The sequence below is a fragment of the Hordeum vulgare genome, chromosome 5H (assembly GCF_904849725.1).
Source record: "Hordeum vulgare subsp. vulgare chromosome 5H, MorexV3_pseudomolecules_assembly, whole genome shotgun sequence".
NCBI classification, from domain to species: Eukaryota; Viridiplantae; Streptophyta; class Magnoliopsida; order Poales; family Poaceae; genus Hordeum; species Hordeum vulgare.
The window spans coordinates 574,186,208-574,197,250 of NC_058522.1; positions in this window are offsets into that span (position 1 = coordinate 574,186,208).

Genomic DNA, 11,043 nt, shown 5'->3' on the forward strand with positions numbered 1-11,043 from the left:
TAGCATCTAGTCTTTTAGAGTTTCGAGTTCTGTTCACAAGTTGTCACGCCGCCGCCTTACCATCTTCATCTCTGATGCCACATACCACCACCACGCCGCCGTCATCCCTTCCATTATCGCCCACCACCATCCATCAATATTCACCACGTGCTCCAATTTTTCATTATCATTATCATACTTGAGGTCATTCGCATCTGTGCTTGATCCAATCTGCATCTTAATTGGTTGTTCGAGAAAAGAGAAAAAAAGTGAGCAAAAAAAAGAGAGAAAAAAAGGTGAGAGAAAAACGTAAAAAAGTGAGAGAAAAAAAAGAGAGAAGAGAAAAAATACAAATTTCAGATCAATCTAGAGTCAATCCCGTATGTGAATTCGCATTGGAAACTCATTTGTGCACTCTTCAGTAAAACAGGTGTATCTTGCTCATACGACGTCCGTTTTGGCTCCACGAGTACTCAAATTCGAGCTATCGACGAGACGCGTCTGAATAGTTGATCAAGAATGTTCATTATTGTCACCTCCAAATAGGCTTCTAAATAGGACTTTTTTTCCCTCCGAACGTCAGGAACACAGTTTGTCAATATTTTTCAGGTCCGTTTCCGAATTTTTGGAGTCCTCATATGATCTCGGAGTTGAGTGATTCTTTTTGCATTTGAAATCTTGAGTCAGTAGCATTCTTGAGAAAAAATATCAAAATTTGACATCATATTTTGAAGAGGGAAGTTCTAGAGATAGTTTTGGTTTATCCTGCTTGGGGTCATTTATCATCACTATCTTTACTGCCATTGTGATCTTCTCTTATATCTTCCTATCCAGAGCTACTTCATATAATCCATTGCTGCTATTTTTGATTTGATGTGACTCCTTTAGTGTTTTAGGCTCACGTCTCTAGTATGGTCTAGTCTAGGACCAGCACAGTACCGTCGTTGAGTGTTTATTCAACATTGCATCTATGAATTGATTATTGCTAATTTTTTGCTACCATATATTATAAGCCTTCCCAGCGCCACATACATCTACATCGTGTGTTTGACACCACGTTACAATCGTTATATCCAAGTTTTGAGAGTTTCGATTACACCGGTTGCCGATCACCACCTGGTGCTGGGTAGAACTGGTAAGAATTTGAGATTGGCTTGACGGATTTGTGACACACGACAACCACCACCACCACCACCACTTCCCAGTAGTTCATAGGAATACTATTTTTGGATTTTGTTTTTTTTCTACTAGTCATGACAGGATCCAGAGTTGTCAATCCATGGGCTTCTTCGATTGTGGGAGACGTGCCACCAGAACAACCGTTACGAGAGGTGCATAGAGATCCAAATGCGCATGATCAGGTTAATGTTTCTATACCACCATTTAATGGCCGTTTTAGACCTGCTTTAAATATTGAATGGGAATTTGAAATAAATGATATATTTGCTTCCCATAATTTTTCTGACCATAAGAAAGTTAAGGTCACGGTTGGTTCTTTCACCGGTTATGCTTCAGTTTGGTGGAGCGAATATTGTCGGTTACACCCTAATTATAGACCTACTACTTGGTATGATTTAAAACTTGCCATGAGACACGCATTCGTTCCTATTTATTTTACTCATGGCATGATTAAAAAGCTACAACATTTAAAACAAGGTAGTGACACCGTAACAAAATAGTACGATGATTTACAAACAACCTTGTTGCATTCCTCATTAGAAGAAAGTGAAGAAGATTTTATGGATAGATTTTAGGGAGGGTTAAACCATGATATTCAGGAGATACTAATTCATGAAAAATGTTATCCTATGGATCGTTTGTTTCGTGTTGCTTGCAAAACTGAACAGGAAACAAAACGACGTATTGCCCACAAGGAGAACGAGTGCAAGGCGCTTATTCCAAGAGTTGATATGGTTGTTCCTTCAACTACTGGACGTACGATGACAACCACATCAATTGTTGTGAGGGATACATCACCTTCACCATGTGCCATATTACCATCGAGAGTGCCTACGTCATCTGAGTTGATCATAAGAGGTAATGAAAAAGGTACCTATCTGCCACCTCCACATGAGTATGATGAATGCCTTGTCAATTGCAATGTACCCTGTGATGAGCCATCTATTACTTTGATCACACCACCTATTTTAGAGAACTACGTTGATGATTTTACTTTGTCGTGTGCTTAAACAACTACAATATCAACAACTTTGAGTGCACCCGTTGAATTAACTATTGTTGAGAAAGAACCATGTGAAAAGGGGAATAAATCAAATTGGGATCAAATATGTTTGAAAATAATTGTGTCAATGTTTAATCATTTTGATATGACCTTCAATCTTGGTGATGATTCTATGTCACATGACATGTTGCATGTTTGCTTAGTTCAACCTGTTGTAGCATGTACATTTGAAACAATTCAATTTTCTTCACAAATGTTGGGATGGTATAGTGATGAGCATTGTCAACCTTTTGATATAAATAAGAGCTTCACTTATATGTGCAAACTGAGTTACAATATTTTCATGCTTTCTACTTCTTGTGATATTATTTGGCTTTATATTTCATAACATATGAAAGTTACTCATCTATACATGTGTCATATTTGCAAAAACCAAGGGAAGTAAAAATGGATGACATATACATATACAACATGTACACCTTTTCTCTTTTGTTAGCCGAATTTCAGATTAAGCAGTGCCGAGGATGGCTTTATTTTCAAAAAGGGGACGATGATGAGGACACAACTACCTCCTATATTATCACAATCATTGCATATGTGTATTTATTTGAGGTGATTTCTGATAAAACTCATGCAATAATTTATTTATGTTATCCGGAACAAAAATACTTCACCTGTTTTTATTTTATGCCTAAATGCAGAATGGCCGAACACTTGTATGAATCACGTGTGATGACAAGGGAAGAGGAAATGGTTGGATGCTATTCAAGATGTCCTCTCATGTCAAAGGAAATAATTAGTTGCTGTTCAACAGTTCTCTCACGTCACTTTTAGCCCAAGAGAAGATAGAGTCCAAGTCTTTCACATTCTGGACTCAGATTCAGACTGCACAGACATACCTATACCAAAACGCCTTCAACGTTTTCATCCGTACTCCGAATTGCGTGATTCTTTTTTGTCTGCAAAGTAGATTTTACTGGATTTCAGGCCCAATTGGAATCACCTTCAAGTTCGTCCGGAGCGTGGAGATATCTACCAAAAAAAATGACGTTGCACCAGAATCCGAGTCAAACAACAAGTCCAAAGGTGTTGCACTGCCTCCACTTAGGCCCATAGGCCTTGTACGACCTAGGGTTAGTTTTAGGCTGCCTTGGGATGTCCTCCCACGTCCTTGGCCGCCACCCATTGCTCCTATATAAGTAGATCAACCTAGTACTATTTGCTTGGGATATGTTTAGTTAATAGTTAGCCATTGCAACTTCGTGTACTCCGTTTGTGTACAACGACCAGACTAAGACCGCTTTTAGATCCCCACCCTTATCAATACTTCATATATATTCGCAATATTCAGATTGCAATATCATATTCTTGCTTGTTCTTCAATTGCTTGCAGGAATAGACCTTCGTGGTCAGGTTGATCGTGCTCCGGCGTGGTCAATAACCTCTTGGAGTTGGTTTAGTGATTTCTAAGGCGCAACATCGTGCACATTTGTAGTCGGATCGTTAAAGTCAAAATCCACCAAATCGATAGTTATCCCCACTCTCATTGAAAGATCGATCAACGCCTATATCACCGCCGGTACCATCGATGACGACGAGACCTCTAAACTGGTTCTTGCCTTGGTCGAATACTCTTCTTCGTGTCGAGGCGCGCGGCAGCACACCAACGACAAATCCTCAACAAGGTATGAAAATCACCCACCTACCCAATTAACTACACCTGTTGTGGCGGGTGATAGAGGACGACGCGAGGGAGAGCCTCCATTAGTGCCAAATGACGTTGCTCCCATCGAAGAAGCAAATGCTGATGATGTCATGGAGGAGGATATGTTGACCTAACCACTATATCAAAACCGGCTATGACGATGCTCGTGCCTATGACTAGGCTATGAGCGTGGAGATGACTTGATGCTGCCTGATTTGCCGGAGCCGGAATGTCCTAAGGCTGACTTCAAAAAGTATCTCTTGATGCGATCCTTGAAGGAGACGCCTCCAGATGTTGCCTATACCCAACAAGAACAACGCGAGGGCCGTCCACTGATTAGCCCAACGACACTTGGGTCGTGGTTAGGGAAGGTATGGTGGGCTCACAACCACCACCGCCAAGAAGCAAAGGAGGAGACCGGACAAGAAAGGCTCTAGAGGTGTGAGAGCTGCTTCAAGCAGCCAACCGTGTGTGAAGCCCTGGGAGATAGACAGAATACTTGTCGTAGGTGCAGAGCGATTCCATGTCGCTGGCCACCCGAGCCTACCTCAGAAAGCGCTGGAGTACATATTGAACAATGATCTAAGGAGACTTCATGATGATGTGCTGGCCAGAGAGAAAAGCCTTCTCATCTCGGAAAAACCAGGATACCCGCTTTACACGGCTCAGGTTCCGGGTGCGAGGTCATACGTCCATAGATGGCCCATGGATAGGTTCATCCTACGATTTGACTATATCTACGACATGTTCCACATGACCAAGTTGGATTTTCAGTTCATCCTCTTGTATTATGTTGTATCTCAACTACATCATCAGGCGCAAGAACATAGAATATATCTGTGTTGCAGACCCGTATTATATGCACGAGAGCTTCTTGGCAGTGTGCAAAGAGCACCATGACTATGCGAGCAAGAACATCAGCGAGTTCATGATCGTTAATAAGGATAAGGAAACGATTCTCCTGCCTTATTATCCCACATAAGTCATCCGCATATATTCTTTCGTAAGTTTTAATCATTCCTTTGCAGGCATGGAGGCTAATTTGAGGTGTACTTATTTTGCGCAGTGCCGGGGGGGGGGGGGGGAGGGGGGCGTCCTCATCTGTCTGCACCCACAATACTCACGTGCTCTGTACTTGGACTCAGCGAAGAACATCAAGATAAGGGATTACACACATATAAAGAGTGTTCTAGATAGTGCCATTTTAACCGTCAGCCTTACTGGTGGATATATGAAGATGAAAAAGTATAGGAATAAAGGACCGGCTTTTGGCCATAAGACCGACTTCTGCTGAATTCAGCAACCGAGCGATAGTAACGCTTATGGATTCTACCTTATGCATCACATGATCGAGTACAGAAGGGATAATCAGCGCCTTCGCATGTCAGCTGCTTCCAGCGATGCCGAGATTTTCAACTAGGCCAGAAGCATAGGAAGGACACGGGATCATCGAATCTGAGCTAAGTGTTATCACGTATAGTGTGAACTTGCCTAAGTGATCGTGAAGGAGGTCCTTGAACTAAGAGGGATGTTCTACCATGGGCCAATGAGGCGGGATAATGTACGAACAGTGCTACTCACTCAACATTTGGACCTGAAGCCTTTCACGAAGCTCGGGTGCTTCCTCCCTCACTATGAAGATTGGAGCGCTGACATGGAGGAGTGATTGACGATGACAATGTATATGTTTAATTAGTACTACTATCTTTCTATGAACTAGCGTAGATCGCTCTAGTTAATTAGTTTGGGTATGGGGAGCTTCGTTATTTATGTTTACGATAGGTTGCTTGTATTTTGCTAACTATGTCTCTTTGTATTTCTCAAATACATTATGTTGCATATTATCGTCGAATTGATCAACTTACGACGCAGGTACATAGGTCGGAGATGGCGAAGGACTGCTACACCGTATTCATTGGGAGGGTTCCTGAAGTGTACGACCACTGGCCAGGCACTCAGACCCAGGTGGACAGGTACACGGACGCTAGCCACAGAGGGTTCGAAAGTAGAATCAAAGCAAAAAATAGTCACTTGAGGTGGATGCTACGACAAGAGAGGGAGCAAAACAGGTGCATCAAGAAGTACTACTTAGTCGCCCTCTTGCTCATACTAATCGGTGGATGCTACAACAAGAGAGGAAGCAAAACCGCTGACTCAAGAAGTACTACATAATCACCCTCTTGCTCATACTAATCGCTCTTATCTTCTACATCATGGTTTAGATAGAGATGATGAAACTTGTGGGTGTGTCATGACCATGCATTTGCATTTATTCAAGACATGACTTATGTATCGCTATTTTTAAGATGTGGTGATATTTGTATTGAATAATGATGATGATGGTATGACGAGACTACTGTATGTGTATGATATGATGAGAATAATGTATGTTTATTATGATATGATGAAAGTACTGTATAGAGCATGCACAAATACGTAGAGGGGAATGAAACATGTGAAAGAAGGAATATTAGCAGTAGCGTTGGTGGATAACGGTACTTACTAGTAGCGCTTCTTTTCCAGCGCAGCTGCTACAACTTAGATGTAGCGCCTTAGCATTAGCGATGCCAGCAGCTGTAGTAATTAACCTAGTTGTAGTCTAAACGTACACGTGTGTCCTATTTTGGTTAGTATTGCAAACCGAGTAGGATTAGTAGTATTGCAAACCGAGTAGGATTAGCAGTAGCATATGCTTAGCATATATATATATATGCGCCTACCCCAGCTCTTGTAAGATCAGATCAAAGCAAGAAATAAACGACAGGACCGAGACGGTCCTCTAGCAATCCAATCGTGTGTGCTCGTGTTCTCGTGTGCGTCTCGCCAGAGGCGTGCTGGCGTGCTGCTACGTACGTGCATGCATGTACTAATCCTACGTAGTGGAAGGATCCATCCAGCTATTAGCCTACTAGCTTGCTAGCTTTGAACTAGCGTGTGGTGCTGATCTGATCAAAGCAATACATCGACTCGGCGTCTTCCGTCTAGAGTTTTACCGAGCCGTTCGAGTTCAATCGCCGCGTTAAGCTAGCTTTCACGTGTATGTACACGGCCAGAATCCATTAAGCTGCTTGCTAGCTTGCTGCCTAGCTAGCTTGCACTTGGTGTTTGGTTTCCCGGAGGATACGAGCTAGCACTCTAAAACCAACAATGGGTATCTAGAGCCTCGACGATCTACGATCTACGATGACGGACAGCGACGCTGAGTCGGTCAAGTCCGGCAGCGGCGGTGCCAAGGCGAACAAGAACGACGACAAGGTGAAGAAGGGCGTCAAGTCAGCAACCAGTGGTGGAGGAACGAGCGGCGCCAACGTCCAGGCGCATCGCAACATCCCCATCCAGTACCCGATGCTCACCGACGCCAACTACGGCGTGTGGGCGGTGAAGATGAAGATTATTCTTCGATCCCTTCGAGCGTGGGAGGCCATCACGGACGACGACGTCGATGAGGAGCGCAATGAAGGTGCCATGGCCGCCATAGCCCAGTCTGTGCCGGATTCCGTGCTGATGACATTGGCGGAGTTCGAGACGGCAAGAGAGGCGTGGAACGCACTCAAGGAGATGAGGATCGGAGAAGATCGCGTCACCAAGGCTCGGGCACAAGTGCTGAAGCGCCAATTTCACAAGTTGCAGATGGAGGAAATTGAATCGGTGAATGACTACTTTGGTGGGAGAGATCCGCGCGCTTGGTGCAAAGCTCGATGAGACCGAGATCGTCGAGAAGTTTTTCAGTTCAGTCACTGATAAATTCACGTACATCATCGGCACACTCGAGCAACTTTACGACATCGACGACATGACCATAACGGAGGCGATCGGACGATTGCGGACATGGGAAGAGAATGCTCGTGGCTGTCGGAAAAGCAAAGAAAGAGGTAGTGACCAACTCATGTACTCGCGCGCAGATTGGGAGGCCCCAAGTAGCAAAGGAAGGCGTGACGGTGGCGAAGGCTCAAGCAACACGAAGGGCGAAGGACAAACCGAAAAAGGCAAAGGAAAAGGCAAACCACAAGGTCGTGGTAAGGTGGGCCAATCTAAAGAGCAGAAACCACAAAACTTGGACTTGTCCGAGGTCAAGTGTTATAACTGCAATAAGATGGGTCACTTGCGAAGGATTGTCCAAAGCCTAACAAGCGGGATATCAAGGCAAATTTGTCAAAGCAGGAAGACGAAGGTCCAGGTCTTCTGATGGCCGAAGTTTGTGATCTCGCTGAAACGGTGGTTGTGAAACGAAGTCGGAAGGTGCTACTTCATGAGGAAAAAGTGACACCAAAGTTATCCGGTGATCAGAACGTGTCGTGGTATCTCGACACGGGTGCCACTAACCACATGACGGGGTGCAAGGAGAAATTCCTCGAGCTGGAATACGATGTTGAAGGTTCGGTCAAGTTCGGTGATGGTTCAGCTGTGGAGATTTGCGGGCAAGGATCTGTCCTCTTTGAGGGTCTCACAGGCGAACATCGCATACTCACCGGAGTGTACTATATCCCACGGCTGCGCAACAACATCATCTCTATTGGGAAGCTTGACGAGAATGGATGCAAGGTGAATATCGAGAGCGGAGTGATGACGATCTTCGACAACCTTCGAAACGTGCTAGCCCGTGTTAATCGCACACGGAATAGGCTATATATCCTCAACCTTGATCAATCTCAACCGGAGTGTTGGCTTGCCAAGAGTGATGATGATTCGTGGTTATGGCATGCTAGATTTGGACACGTTAACTTGTACGCCTTGAAGAAGATGTCAAAGATGGAGATGGTATCCGGGATGCCAGTTATCGACCATGCTGATCGAGTATGTGACGGGTGCTTGGTTGGAAAACAGCACCGCAGGCCATTCCCTGCTCAGTCTACCTATCGTGCAAGTGATGCACTCGAGCTGCTCCATGGTGATCTATGTGGCCCTATAACCCCGGCAACTCACGCTGGAAAGAAGTATTTCTTCCTTGTGGTAGACGACTACTCGAGATATATGTGGGTCGTTCTCCTACGGTCTAAAGATGAGGCGTTTGAAGCATTCAAGAAGCTGAAGGCTGCAACAGAGATGGAACACAAGCTGAAGGTTCGCGCTCTACGGAAAGATCGCGGCGGAGAGTTTACGTCGAATGAGTTCAACGACTACTGCGAGAAGATTGGCATAAAGAGGTTCCTCACGGCACCTTACACGCCGCAGCAGAATGGGGTCGTTGAAAGGAGCAATCGAACCGTCGTTGACATGGCAAGGAGTTTACTCAAGAGCAATAACCTGCCGGGGCCTTTTTGGGGAGAAGCTGTCTCGACGGCGGTCTATCTTCTCAACCGGGCTCCAACGAAGCCGGTAATCGGCAAGACTCCGTATGAAGCAATTTACGGACGTAAGCCGAATGTGTCTCATCTACGGACATTCGGGTGCGTGGCACATGTGAAGACGGCGGAGCCGCACCTCTCAAAGCTTGCCGATCGAAGCACCAAGATGGTGTTCATCGGATACGAGAGCAGTTCTGGCACCAAGGCATACCGTTTCTACGATCCACAAACCAAGCGTCTACGAATTTCACGTGACGTCATGTTTGAAGAAAACCAAGCGTGGAATTGGAGCGCCGCAGCCGACGATGCTCCAAATGGTAACATATTTGCCGTTGAATTTCCAACTGATGATGATGCAGGGGAGGATGTTCAGGTGGTTGGCAAGACACCCAACCAAGGTGACCACAATGATAGTGATCATCATGGTGCCGACACCGACGACAACGCGCTTAGGTCGCAAGGAGATAACGACAACGCCGTGCACGACACAGGCAGAGATCTCGATGACAACATCGACAACGAGGCGCATAGTGACGACGACAATCAAGATGATGGTCACGGTCACGACGACTACGCCGACGACATGGATGTCGATGACACACCAGGGTCTCAGCCGTCTTCCTCAAGTGCATCAACACCGACACAATTTGTGTCGCCTCCTTCGCAAGCCACAACGGACTCCTCAGGGCCTTGTCGCTACAAGACCCTCAAAAAAGTCTACAAGTACACAAAGCCAGTTACGCTCGAGTACTCCGGACTATGTCTGTTCGGAGTTGAGGAGCCGGCGAACTTCGTAGAGGCGAGCAAAAGTCCTAGCTGGACGCACGCCATGGATGAGGAGATGAAGGCAATTGAGAGCAATGGCACGTGGACTTTGGTAACCCGACCTCCAAACCAAAAGACGATAGGTTTGAAGTGGGTTTACAAGTTAAAGAAGGACACGGAGGGTGCCATTGTGAAGTACAAGGCAAGACTCGTTGCAAAGGGCTACGTACAACGTCAAGGAGTTGACTATGATGAGGTGTTTGCACCGGTTGCTTGAATCGAGACGGTGAGAGTGCTCCTAGCTTTGGCAGCACAAGAGGATTGGAAGGTTCATCATATGGATGTTAAATCCGCTTTCCTCAACAGCGATCTCACAGAAGAAGTGTACGTCGAACAACCCCTCGGCTACGAGAACAAAGGCGAAGAAGGGAAGGTTTACAAGCTCAAGAAGGCACTTTATGGGTTGAAGCAAGTGCCAAGAGCTTGGAACTCAAAGTTAGACCGAAGTCTGGTCTCGCTCGGGTTCAAGAGATGTCCCCTCGAGCACGCAGTCTATACAAAGAACTCCAAAGGCTCAAACCTGCTACTTGGAGTTTATGTTGACGATCTGATTATCACCGGAGATAGCATACAAGAAATTGAACGTTTCAAGGAGCAAATGAAGAACAAGTTCAGCATGAGTGATCTGGGATTACTAAGCTATTACTTGCGCATCGAAGTGAAGCAAAGCTCCGGAGAGATTTCCCTATGTTAATCGGCTTATGCGGTCAAGTTATTGGAAAAGTGTGGCATGTCAGATTGATACGAGACACAAGTTCCAATGGACCAACGTCACAAGTTGAGCAAGCGTAGCTCAAATCCGCCGGTGGACACCATAATGTATCGAAGCGTTGTGGGCAGCCTAAGATACTTGGTGCATACCCGACCTGACTTGGCTTATCCAGTCGGGATCGTGAGTCGTTTCATGGAGAATCCGACAACCGAGCACATGAGCGCGGTCAATCAAATCTTGCGCTATGTGAAAGGCACCATTAATCTTGGTTGCACGTACAAAAAGGGAAAGGAAGGATTGATCCTTCGTGGATATTCAGATAGTGACATGGCAGGTGATGTTGATGACCGAAAGA